The following is a 13,857-nucleotide window of genomic DNA, read 5'->3' on the forward strand; positions in this document are numbered from 1 at the left end:
CTAACACTTGGCAGTAGTTGTGTTTAAATCTGAAAGTAGTCTGTTGCTAGAAGGGTAGTATTTCCCTCTTTAATGTGCTTTGATTTACTGTTGTACTGCATTTCAGACAAAACTCTTAGTACATGATGTTTATCAGGGAGAGGAAGATTAGTAGGGGTTTACCTTGCTTGATGTCTACTCTATTAGGAATATCATTAGTTTCCATTAAGTTTGATTCTCTCAGCTACAGACTAGGACTGAATTGATCACTTTGGGAAATTAAATTTACTCTCACAAGCAAGTAAGGCACTATTTAGTGAATTAGTAATCCAAAGCAATAATGTTAGCCCATAATAGTTTTCAAAATTCATTAGAACAATGAAGTTCTACCCAAGTTGAAATCTGCACAGATACACCTCTCATTTTTCGCCACAGGTGTCTCCTTACTCCCATCCTCATCCGGCGATGGCTTGTATTCTAAACTAAGAGAGAAGCAACCTCAAAATCTAACATCTATTAAACTCTGAGCACTTAATCATAACCTGATACATAGAAAGCTCAGGAAACAAAATGTCAGGCCAGATGCAGTGGTTCATGCCTGTAATCCTAGAACTTTGGGAGGCCGAGGCAGGCAGATCACTAAGTTGGTAGACCAACCTTGCCAACATAGTGAAGCCTTGTCTCTACTAAAAATACAAAAAATTAGCCAGGCATGGTGACGTGCACCTGTAATCCCAGCTACTCAGGAGGCTGAAGCAGGAGAATCCCTTGAACCTAGGAGGTGGAGGCTGCAGTGAACTGAAATTATGCCACTGAACTCCAGCCTGGGCAACAGAGAAAGAAAAACAAAACAGAAGAGGAGGGGAGGAAAGGAGAGGGCAAGGAGGGGGAGGGAGAAGGGAAAGAGAGGAGAGGAGGGGAGGGGAGGGGAGCAAAGGAGAAGAGAAGACAGTGTCAAATGAATTAGTACAAGTTGCTGTCCCAGACACAGCAAAGGAGGAGGCTGGAGACAAAGGCAGGAATGTTGGAGACAAAATGCATTAAATTGGGTCTCTGCTCTCAAGGAGCTTGTAATCTGAGTCAGATAATGAATCACACATGTAAAAATTAATTTGTGTCATATTTTCTCTACAATCCTCCTCTAGTTCCAAAGAAGGAAAGAGCCTCACATATTTAGAAAACAGAAAGAAAACCACTGAGCCTGGCTACAACATAGCGTCGAAGCTGAGGGTAGGAGACAGGGAGCCAATGAAGGGCCACAGATGGTAAAGAGCCTATTCATTCTGAAGTCACAATCCCCCGATAGGGTTTAGGAGGAAATGAAAGCCTGAAAAGTCACTGTAGTTGCCAGTGGAAGAATGACACGAACGGGTGAAAGAGGAAGCAGAGAGACCCTTGAGGAAGCTACTGCCTTACACCAGATAAAAAAAGCAAAAGGCAATGTGGTCTACAAAAACAAAAACAGAGAAAGCCAATGCAAAGGTGATCTATGTTGGAGTTGAAGCTCTGACTGCATTTTCAGATAAATCGGATGGTCAAAGTCAGGAAAGTATATCAAGGGTGTTCTGTAAATGTTTAGATGGTAGCTTGTCACCTCTCTCCTTGAACCCCAAATGGCACTTCACAAAAATGGCACCCATGAACTTCATTTGGACAAATCAATTTTGAGATGTTTATTCACTCAAGTGGTGTTTTCAAGTAAGTGGCTGGACATATGAGTTAAAATTCAGTTTAGCGGTCAGGGCTGGAATTACTAGCATCCAGGAGATTTTCACAGCAATGGAACCATTTAAAGAATAAATAAAGACAGAGATGAAGTAATATCTCAGGTCAAAGGGCTGGGACACCCCAACCTTTATGATGCAGGCAGTTTAGGAGGAGCCTACAAAGACGACTGAGGAGAAGAGGGCAGAGAAGCAGCAGGAAACCCGACAGGAAGCCAAGAATGAGAAGACTTTCAAGGAAGGAACTATGTCAGATGCTGCTAAGCTGCCACGGAAGAGGAAGAATAAAATGTCAGGTTTGGAAATATTGAGGATGTGGATAAATCTGACAAGACTGGTTTCTATGCAGTGACAGAAAGAGAAGCTACATGGCAATGTTTGTAATAAAATAGAAAAACACCAAACATCACCCATGTGGCTATGCCACAGATGAGAAAATTCTCAGGCCTTTTGCCTGAGCACAAACTTTGACTTGCTTTGACCATGAATACACAGCCTTTGGCACCTCTCCAGTATCAGTGGAATGTATGCTCAGAAAAGCCAAAAGCAGGGCATGAAACTGCATTATTCAACAAGCCTCTTAGGCATAGGATGCCTACTAGTTCCTCCAATACGCATTATTCATGTTCGATGTTAGCAATTATTAGTCCGAAGACCATGGACTTAAGGGTTTATGAGGGACCATATGAAAAATTATGTGCAAATGCATTTTTCTACTGCAAGAGTCCAAAGCTTTTATCAAATTTTCAAGAGTTCCACGACTCTCTCTCAAAAAATAAAATGTTAAGAACTTTTCCCAACACCAAAGAATTTCTACAGCTCACCAAACTGAGACAGACTTTCCCTGAGATTAAGCTCCTATGAGACCATCATTTCTCATCATCCAGGGCACCACGTAACATTTGCTCCACAGTCAAAGAAACTCCAAATAGCCCAGAGGTCTAACAAATCACCCACCTATCTCATTGAGCACTCCATGAAGCTTTCAAAGGCTCTGAATCCAGAGAAATGTCACTTCTGGGCATGGAGCTTCAGAGGCTGATAAATGCTAAGTAATCCATTACCTTGTATGAAGACAGCGCAGGGACTGAGTGGGACGCCACAGTGTTTTGCCTAAAGAATTGTAGCTCAAGCACAGAGCACTATTTGACGAGGGTCCTCCTAATTCAATTTCTACAATCAGTTCCCATCAGGAACTCCTGCTCTGGGTAAGATATGATGGCTGTCTTATAAGCGGTACTTGGCATTCTGATTGGGTCAATACTATCTGAAGGGTTTCATTCCACTTTGAATACTTGGGCAAAGGCTGCTAGAAATGTTCAGCAATGATGGTGAATTTGCTTCTTCCAAGAATGTGAAGGAATTTTAGGACATTTGTGCTCTTTAAAGTGCCACAGGTAAAGCATAAATTGACTCTCTATCCATGCAGACCAACAGTGCACTCCTTGCAAGGCACTGTGAATGGATCGGATGTGAAATTTCAACCTCACCTAAAATTCAGGTTTAACTCCTCAGCTGCTGCCACTGTATTTGGTCACTACAGAGTCAGAGCTCACATCCAATCACAAACATGACACTTAAATACTAGTGGAAACATAGCTGGCCATACTGTGAAGTGTCCTTCCTTAGAAGTACTCTCAGTCTTCAATCAAAACACACAAACATACAGCCTCTGAAACTCCATGCCCAGAAGTGACATTTCCCTGAAAGTGGCCAAACTGCCCAGAGTAATTTATAGATTTAATGCTATTTCCATTAAACTGCTCTTCACAGAATTAGAAAAAAGAAAAAAAAAACTCTAAAATTCCTATGGAACCAAAAAAGATCCCATATAGCCAAGACAATCCTAAGCAAAAAGAACAAAGTTGGAGGTATCATGTTATCCAACTTGAAACTATACTACAAGGCCACAGTAACCAAAACAGCATGGTACTGAAGGAAAAGAAACATGCTGTTAGAAACATTTTACTGCTTCACACAAACCTCGACAGATGTACATATGAGCATCTTGTGTACGCTGCTATTTTAGAATACTCCGTGTGTGTGAACATGGCTACAATTCTACAGATACTCAGCTTCAATACTGTCTTGCTTGTGTAACTACGAACAAATCATCTATTTAAAACTGATTATGAAAAACTGGCCTAGCAATACCAGGATCTCTACAACAAGTAAGTACAACATATTATACATGGAATACTCTCAAAATTACTGCCATATTATAAGCTACTATCACATTATTATGAAATTCTGAGATAGAACATACATATATTTTGGAGACAGGGTATCGCTCTGTCACCCAAGCTGGAGTGCAGTGGCACAATCGCTACTCACTTGAGACCTGAACTCCTGGGCTCAAACAATCCTCCTGCCTCAGCCACCTGAGTAGCTTGGGCTACAGGTACCTGCAACTATGCCTGGCTAATTTTTAGATTTTGTGTAGAGATGAGGTCTCAGTGTGTTGTCCAGGCTGGAGCATATTTCTAAAATACCAAGTATGTTAGCAATTCTATGGAATGTAATTTGAGAATAACTTTGGAGTTCAATAATCACATTAGGTCAAGTCTATCTGTAATACAGGCAGTTTATTACAACAGAAGATTTATTAAAATGTGTGAGTATGAACAACACATCTATATAGATTTCAGAAGCTACTAAATTGCCTCTAGTTATGGCTAGTTTTAGCCAATTCTGAAAGCAATTAAAAAGCATAAAACAATTTTCAGGCAAGACATATATTATCTGTCATACCAAACAGGACAGATGAAGGAAATTCCTCCAGGGAGACCAGGTTGCACAGGCAGCTGCTGGAAGACAGCATTCACATATGAAGTCACGCCAGCATCTCCAGCCCCTACACACTGAACTGAACATACTGTATCCACTGGTGGAAGGTACTGGGAAAGAGAGGAATAGAGGCCAGGCGCGGTGGCTCAAGCCTGTAATCCCAGCACTTTGGGAGGCCAAGGCGGGCGGATCACGAGGTCAGGAGATTGAGATCATCCTGGCTAACATGGTGAAACCCCGTCTCTACTAAAAAAAGTACAAAAAATTAGCTGGGCCTGGTGGCGGGTGCCTGTAGTCCCAGCTACTTGGGAGGCTGAGGCAGGAGAATGGCGTGAACCCGGGAGGTGGAGCTTGCAGTGAGCAGAGACCGTGCGCCAATGCACTCCAGCCTGGGTGACTGAGCGAGACTCTGTCTCAAAAAAAAAAAAAAAAAAAAAAAAAAAAGAGAGAGAGGAATAGAAACAGTAGAAGAACAGAATTAAGATCTCCACTACAGGTGAAATAGGAAATTAAAGGAAATTAAAAAGTGTATAAATCATAAATTCAGCAGAAACTCAGTTACATGTTGAAACCAACCCCCTGAGAGAGACAGCTAAAGTCTTTCAAAAATTAACTGCCTGTTTTTCTGTAGTTACTGAACCTTATCTCTCCTCCCTTCCCAGGCATTCCGTGAGGACCCTGTTTCCCTTGCTATACAGTTACAAGGTCACAAGACAGATAAGCCTCAGTCGCAAAACATGTTTTCCTTGGAAAAACAAGAAATGATGTAATGCATGCCTCAATTGATTAACTGCCTTTGTTTCTTGCTTCTTTAGCGCACTTCCCCCTGCATGTATCTCCCGCCACGAAACACTTAAAAGGGAGCGTGGCTCTTTGTTCGGGGCTCAGTCTTTTGGATGTTAATCCTACTGGGCTGGTGCACCTAAACAAATATCCTCCTGAACCCCATCAGTCTCTCTGATTCCTTAAAATTCCCACAACACAGGCATATTGTCACTGTAGTTCTATGGGATGTTTTTCTACAGAACTAAAAAACAAACCAACGGAAAAATCAAGTGGAAAGCATATCCACAGCAAATGAAAGTAGGTAGTTCTTGTCCTAACATTTAATATGAGAAAATTAGTTTATGGGTAAATATCACTTTAAGTAAATTGTACACATGAAAATACACTTGGATTCCCAATGTTTTAGGAGTAGGATATTTATTTTTACCAAATCCATCATGATTTATTTTGGTAACAAGCTCTCCCAGTATATTAGTTTGATTATAGTAAACTGTAGTGTGAAATAGTTTTCTAGATAGAGAAACGGTGGCTCAGGACCATTTCTTGCTTGTCAGTATATGGAAAGGGTGACTGTCCCACGGTGCTACGCCACCCACTCCTGCTGGGTGCACCAGAATAAAGACATAAAATACAGCCTCTTGCATAGGGTTTTCAAGATCTGATGCCTACGGTGGGTTCATCTGTAGTCCAACTGAGAGATGCTGAAGTTCTCTGGAAAAGGTCACATTTATTTGTTCCTCCAGAAACAACCGAAACAACAGGGTTTGCAGAGCTTCCGGGTTACTGAACACAAGGAGGTGCTAGGAGGGTGCTGTGCCCGACAGAGGGCATGGAAGCTCTGTGTCCCTCCCCACATACCTTGCCTTATGCATCTTTATTTTCTTTTTTATCAAGACAGGATCTGGCTCTGTTGTGCAGACTAGAGTGCAATGGCAAAATTTCAGCTCATGCAACCTAAGCCTCCCCAGCTCCAGGTATCCTCTCACCTCAGCCTCCCCAGTAGCTGGAACTACAGGTGCACACTACTGTGCCCAGTAATTTAAAAAAAAAAAAATTGTAAAGACAGGGTTTTACCATGTTGCCCAGGCCGGTCTCAAACTCCTGAGGTAAGGCCCACCTCAGACTCCCAAAGTGCTGGGATTACAGGCATGAGCAACTGCATCCAGCATGTACGTCTCTTTCATTGGCTGTTTCTGAGATGTATCCTTTATCATGAACCAGTAATAGGAAATTAACTGGCCAGATGCGGTAACTCACATCTGTAATCCCAGCACTTTGGGAGGCTGAGGTGGGAGGATCGCTTGAGCCCAGGAATCTAAGGCCAACTTGGGCAACACAACAAGACCCCATCTCTACAAAAAAATAAATTAGCCAGATGTGTTGGTGCAAGCATACAGTCTCAGCTACTAAGGAGGCTGAGGCAGGAGGACCACTTGAACCCAGGCAGTCAAGGCTGCAGTGAGCTATGATTGCCCCACTGCATACCAACCTGAGCAACAAAATGAGACTGTCCCTCAGAAAAAAGAAAATAAACTGTTTTATGAGTTCCGTAAGCTGTTATAGCAAATGATGAAACCCAAAAAGGGAGTCATGGGAACCCCTGATTTGTAACTGGTTGGTCAAAAGTACAGGTGACAACCCAGGACTTGCCATTAGCATCTGAAGTGAGGGTGGTCTCGTGGGACTGAGCCCCTGACCGGTGCGGTCTGCACTAACTCCAGGTAGCATCAGAAGAAAAATGGGAGATACCCAGTTAATATCCAGAGCATTGGAGAATTTCGTGTAGAAACTCCACACTCACATTCAGTCAGAAGTGTGCGAGCAGACAGAAATACAGGCTTTTCTTTTACCTGTCTATGTGCTTAACTGCAAAGTAGAGACAACACATGGTGCTCATGAACAAAGCATGCATTAAAGTCAGACCAGATCCAACATTTGACTCAATCTTAGTATCCATGTGAGCTTGGGCAAATCACTCTTCACTCCCAAGTCTTCATCACTTCATTCATACAATGGGGCTAACTGTGATACCTACCTGTGTTTTTGAGGATTAGTGAAATATTACACTTGGTGTTATTGTGATTATCATAACTATTTCAAACTATTTAACAAGGACAGCGATGGATAATAACATCAAAAGATTAGAAACTGTAATGAGGTTTAGTGAGAAATTCCATACAAGTAAATTAATCTCTCTGCAAAGCATTCCTGCCACACTTAATTCACCATTCCCTGAACAAAATGTGCCACACCTTGATTGTCCAGGTCTTTCTAGTGCTGGTTTCCTTGCCTGGGCAGCTCACTCCATCCCAATCCATTCCCCACCCTCTACCACCACTTTCTCTCCCCACTCTCACACAACTCTTCCTCATCTTTCAGGACTCAGCTTCAATGTCCCCTTATCTGGAAGCTTCTCTCACCCTCCAGAAGAGCTTCCCGTTGCATTTGATGCATGCACTATTATTTGACCATTTTTGAGTTGTTGTCCAAGTCTTTTAATACCTGAATAACATGCTGTCCAGTCAGTCTCTCTTCCTGGGCTCTGAAGTATTTCGTAGTTGATCCAGCTAGAGGGACAAAAACACATTCTTAAAAAAAAAAAGGAATGACACAAACATCAGTACTTAAAAGCTTTTACTGGTATGTAAAAATGAAACAAAATTCAAAGGCTTCTGGGGAACACTTCAAAGGGAAAGAACTACTTAGAATGTCATAGAGGGTTAATTTTTATTTTATTTTAGTTTTTGAGACAGAGTCTCATTTTGTCACCTAGGCTGGAGTGCAATGGTGCAATCAGGGCTCACTGCAGCCTCGATCTTCTGGGCTCAAGTAATCTCACCTAATTTTTCTTTGGTTTAGGAAACTCAGCCTTGGTTGAGTGAGGTGGCTTATCCCTGTAATTTCAGCACTTTGGGAGGCTGAGAAGTGTTGTATTTCTCCTCACACAGGGCACCAGCTGAGGTAAGGCTCCTCATCAGAAGGTATTAGCTGTGGGGTTCTGCCCACAGACCCAGACCCAAACGACAGATGGATGAAACGTACACCAACACACAGATATTCTGTTGTGCCAGTCCAGCTGAGTGTCTGACCGCCTGTACACCAAGAGAGGTTTGTCACTGTGGCTGGCCTTGAGCAGCTCACACTCTAGACATTTTATTTAGTATACAATTAACAACAGAAGCTCTGAATCAACACACTTGTGGATAATTAACATGGTTAAGAGAGTAGTTCTAAGAACGATTACAGCTCAGGTACAGTGGTTTAAAGTAAATACCATCGGGGGCAATCTCCGGGGTCGCCCTCCCCCTGAGAGGGCTATTTGGCTCAAAGGTTAGTTAATGGAGGTAGGGTAAACAGCCTTAACTGGGGAAGCCTCTACCATCCCTAGTATTTACTCTATGACCTAATGCTCTAAGGTAAGAACTGGCTGCCTTCAGTCTGTTCAATTATTACAAGCTAGGTAACCTTTCGGCCTTCCTAAAGGTTTGTGACTATTTCCTCTAACTTTCCCTAATATTCTCCTTTAATATTTCTGCCGCCATCCTGAGTGAATCCCAACAGAGAAAGGTGGATTGCTCGAAGCCAGCAACTTCAGATCAGCCTGGGCAACATATTAACACCGTCTCTACCCAAAAAACCAGAGTGAATTTGTGGAAGACAATTTTTCCACAGACTGGGGGTGGAGGGAATGGTTTCAGGATGATTCAAGTGCATTACCTATATCGTACACTTTATTTCTATTATTATTACATTGTAATATATAATGAAATAATTATAGATCTCATCATAATGTATCATCAGTGGGATCCCTGAGCTTGTTCTCCTGCAACTAGACTGTCCCATCTGGGGGGGTGATGGGAGACAGTGACAGATCATTAGGCATTAGATTCTCATAAACACTGTGCAACCTAGCTTCCTTGCATGCGCAGGGCACTATAGGCTCCGCACTCCTGTGAGAATCTAATGTCCCTGATGATCTGACAGGACATGGAGCTCAGGTGGTCATGTGAGTGATGGCGAGGGGCTGTAAATACAGCTGAAGTTTCCCCTCACTCACCTGCTGCTCACCTCCAGCTCTGTAGCCCTGTGGTTGGAGACCCCTGCTCAAGTTCACTTGAAAGGATCCATCCCATGCCATTCTTCGGAGTCATCTTTACTGCTGCAGTGGTCAAGTGTAGCACCCTTTAGCTCCCAGGGAATGTGCCTCAGCTGGCATTTCATCACAATCAACACGTGGTAGCTTGAGTCACTGTGAGGTCACTTCCTGGAAATCACCAGCATTCCATATCCCGCTGGGAAGGAGCTGGGCACTGCTCCTTGGATAACCAAACCTAGGCCCAAATTCAATCAGGAGACATAAACCTCTGAAATGTTTATACTGCAATGGGTGCAGTGGCTCACACCTGAAATCCCAGCACTTTGGGAGGCCAAGGTGGGTGGATCACTTTGAGCTTAGGAGTCTGAGACTGGCCTGGAAAACACAGCAAATCACCCCCATCCCGTCTCTACAAAAAACACAAAAAGTAGCCGGGCATGGTGGGACATACCTGTAATCCCAGCTACCCAGGAGGCTGACGCAGGAGAATTGCTTGAGCCTGGGAAGTGGAGGTTGCAGTGAGCCGGGACTGTGCCACTGCACTCCAGCCTGGGTAACAGAGTGAGACCCGGTCTCAAAAATAATTAATTAAATAAATACATATATACATATATATATATATATATGTAAAATTTAATATAAAGAAATGTTAATTGTAACAGGGGATCAGCATGATGAGGGACACCATAGCATAAATAAAGACAACTCTAGAGAATATACAACTAGCAGAGGCCAGGCACGGTGACTCAGGCCTATAATCCCAGCAATTTTGGAAGCCAAAGCAGGAGGATCAATTGGTACCAGGAGTTGGAGACCAGCTTGGGTAACATGGTGACACCCTGTGTCTACCAAAAAAAGAAAAAAATTTAGCCAGGAATGGTGGTGGTGCACAACTGTAGTACCAACTACTTGGGAGTCTGGGTGGGAGGATGCCTTGAGCCTGGGAACTCTAGGCTGCAGTGAGCCAAGATCATGTCACTGCACTCCAGTGATGGTGACAGAGCGAGACCCTGTCTTAGAAAAAAAGAAAGTGTTAATCTAATCCCCCTATGGGAATTCTCTTCTCCTGCCCTCTCTGGAACCTCACTTGTCAGTTCTTCCTCAAACTTCCCTGTATCTTTAACATGTCCCCCACCAATCACTTCGGTCACTGTGGTGGCCAAAGTAATGCCCCCTACCAATTGCTCAAGTCCTGTGTTACACAGCGCAGTTACAGAGGAAGGGGGATATTAAGAGTGCAGATGGAATTAGTGTTGCTAATCAGCTGTCCTTGAAACAAGATTATCCTGGAGTATCTGGGTGAGCCCATGTAATTACAAGGGTACTTTAAATACGGAAGAGGGAGGCAGGAAGCTAAGAACCAGAGAGGGTGGGCACAACGGCTCATGTTTGTAATATCAATACTTTGGGAGCCCCAGGCAGGAAATCCCTTGAGTGCAGGAGTTCAAGGCAAGTCCTGGCAACACAGCCAGGCCCCATCTCTACCAAAAATTTCAAAATTCACTGAGTGTCATGGCGCTTACCTGTAGTCCCAGATACTCGAAAGGTGGAGGAAGGATTGCTAGCCTGGGGGTTTGAGGCTACAAAGAGCCGTGATTGCCCCACTGAACTCCATCCTGGGTGACAGAGCAAGATCCTGTTTCTGAATGTAAATGACAAGTCAATGGGTGCAGCACACCAACATGGCACCTGTATACATATGTAACAAACCTGCATGTTGTGCACATGTACCCTAGAACATAAAGTGTGTGTGTGTATGTATATTGTGTGTGTGTGTATATACACACACACACACACACACACATAAAGGACATTGGAATCAGGGCTTTCTCCATCCTAAGGTTCCCACACGGCATCTCTCTCTGCAAATGAGTAAACATACTCCAACTCTCTGCAGAGTGGAGCAGCAGGAAAACACACTCACCTCATTTCCGTGCTGCTTGAGAAGCCTGGACAGCCCAATAACCAACTCCTTCCTAATGAAGAAACCTGGAAATGGCTGGACTTGAGCTAAGGAGAATTTAGTTTCTTCTTTTGGTTCTCAATAGGCAGGGTGGGGGCCAGGCACGGTGGCTCACACTTGTAATCTTTGCACTTTGGGAGGCCCAGGGGAGAGGATCACATGAGGCCAAGTGTTCAAGACCAGCCTGGGCAACGTAGCAAGAACCGGATGGCATGCACCTGTGGTCCGCAGTACTTGGTAGGATGAGGTGAGAGGACTGATCATTTGATCCCAGGAGTTTCAGGCTGCAGTGAACCATGATCGCACCATTGCACTCTGGCCTGTGTGACACAGCCAGATCATGTCTCAAAAAGTGAGAGAGAGACAGAGAGAGACAGAGAGAGAGAGAGAGAGAGAGAGAGAGAGAGAGAGAGAGAGAAACTATAGGCAGGCACTAGCACATTCAGCTAACTTTTAAATATTCTTTAAATAGAGACAAGGTCTTGCTAGGTGGCCTATGCTGGTCTAAAACTCCTGGCATCAAGAGATCCCCCTGCCTCAGCCTCCCAATGCCCTGGGATTATATTTTTTGTTTACTACTATTGAAGACACTTGTTCTTATACTGCTTTAAGGTATAAAAGGAAAAGAAATACAGATAATAACAAATGTTAGTGAAGGCCAGGCACAGGGGCTCAGCTTGTAATTCCAGAACTTTGGGAGGCTAAGGTGACCAGACCATTGAGGCTAGGAGCATGAAACCAGCTCGGGCAACATGGTAAAACCCCATCACTACAAAAAATATATAAAAATTAGCCAGGCATGGTGCTGTGTATCTGTAATTCCCAGCTACTCAGGAGGCTGAAATGAGAGGATCACTTGTGCCTGGGAGGTCAAGGCTGCAGAGAACTGTAATGACATTACTGCACTCCAGCCTGAGACAGAGCAATCCTCTGTCTAGAAAAAACATAATGTCAGAGAAGATGCAGAGGAATTGGAGCCACATACATTACTGGTGGGAACATAAAATGGCATAACCACACTGGGAATTTCTTTTCTTGTTATTTTAATTTCATTTTTTTTTTTAAATCAAGACAGGGTCTCCCTATCTTGCCTAGGCTAGTCTTGAACTTGTGGGCTCAAGTCATCCTCCCAACTGAGCCTCCTAAGTAGCTGGGATTACAGGTGTGAGCCATCACACCTAACTGGTCTAACCACTTTAGAAAACATCTGGCAGTTTCTCAAAAGCCTAAATGTGCAGTCATCACATAATGCAACAATTTAACTCCTAGGCATGTATCTCAGAGGAAAAAAATATATATGTCCATACAAAATTCTGTATAGGAATCTTCATAGCAGCATTATTCATAATGGCCAATACACGAAAACAACCCAAATGTCCACCATTGATGAATGAATAAACAAAACGCAGTGTGTCTACCATGGAATATTATTCAGCTGTAGAATGAATGAACTACTGATAAAAGCCACAACATGAAGGAACTTTGAAAACATTGAACTAAGAAGGAAAAAAAGCCAGCCACAAAAGATCACGTATTGTACAATTCTATTTGTCCAGATTAGGCAAATACACAGTGACAGAAAACCAATCAATGGTTGCCTAAGGCTGAGAGCAAAGGCAGGTGGTAGGGAGTAGGAATCAGTGGCTAAGGAGTGTAGATTTCTCTACAGGGTAATGAAAGGTTCTAAAAGTGACTGTGGTGATCGGTGCACAGCTCTGTGAATACTCTTAAAACCCACTGAATTGCAGATTTCAGCAAATAAATTGCATGACACATGAGTTGTATTTTTATAAAGCTGTTATTTAAAAAAATAATAATAAGGGGCTGGGCATAGGTAGTCACACCCGCCTGTAATCCCTGCACGATGGGAGGGTAAGGCAGGAGGATCACTTGAGGTTGGGAGTTTGAGATCAAGTTGAGCAATCTAGCGAAATCCTGCCTCTACAAAAAAAAAAATTAAAAAAATTCAGCTGGTCATGGTGGCACACGTCTGTATTCCTAGCTACTTGGGAGACCGAGGTGGGAGGATTGCTCGAGCCCAGGAGTTTGAGGCTGCAATAAGTCATGATTATGTCACCATATTGCAGCCTGGGCGACAGAGCAAGACCCTGTCTGTACAAAGGAAAGAAACGTGCTGCGCATGGTGGCTCATGCCTGTAATCTCAGCACTTTGGGAAGCTGAGGCAGGTGAATCATCTGAGGTCAGGAGTTTGAGAACAGCCTGGCCAACATGGTGAAACCCTTTCTCTACTAAAAATTACAAAAATTACCTGGCTGTGGTGGTGGATTATTGTAATCCCAGCTACTCAAGAGGGCTGAGGCAGGAGAATGGCTTGAACCCAGGAGGTGGAGGTTGCAGTGATTCCAGACCATGCTACTGCACTCCAGCCTGGGTAACAAGAGCAACACTTCATCTCAAAATAAATAAATAAATAAAAATTAAAAAGAAAAGAAATGCAAGTTTTTATCACTTTGTGAGCGTAGCCAAGTTTGAGAAGGAATAGACAAGAATAAAAGAACAC

The 13,857-nt window shown here is 43.3% G+C and overlaps 1 long non-coding RNA gene across 4 annotated transcripts in view; it reads right to left on the reverse strand.

Moving 5' to 3' along the window:
• LOC114669775 (uncharacterized) overlaps nucleotides 1–9,923 on the reverse strand; it is a 64,352-nt gene extending 54,429 nt beyond the window's left edge. For 3 of the 4 annotated variants that reach the window (XR_013398812.1, XR_013398814.1, XR_013398811.1), the window contains exons 1-3: nucleotides 9,824–9,923; nucleotides 9,334–9,607; nucleotides 7,779–7,843 (exon numbers count right to left, since the gene is read on the reverse strand). This is a non-coding gene — a long non-coding RNA (uncharacterized LOC114669775). Of the gene's footprint in view, nucleotides 1–4,454; nucleotides 5,136–7,778; nucleotides 7,844–9,333; nucleotides 9,608–9,823 lie in introns of those variants that run through there. The other variant, XR_013398813.1, reaches the window with a different exon arrangement.
• Nucleotides 9,924–13,857: the final 3,934 nt, after the last annotated feature.

The sequence above is a fragment of the Macaca mulatta genome, chromosome 10, assembly GCF_049350105.2.
Source record: "Macaca mulatta isolate MMU2019108-1 chromosome 10, T2T-MMU8v2.0, whole genome shotgun sequence".
NCBI classification, from domain to species: domain Eukaryota; kingdom Metazoa; phylum Chordata; class Mammalia; order Primates; family Cercopithecidae; genus Macaca; species Macaca mulatta.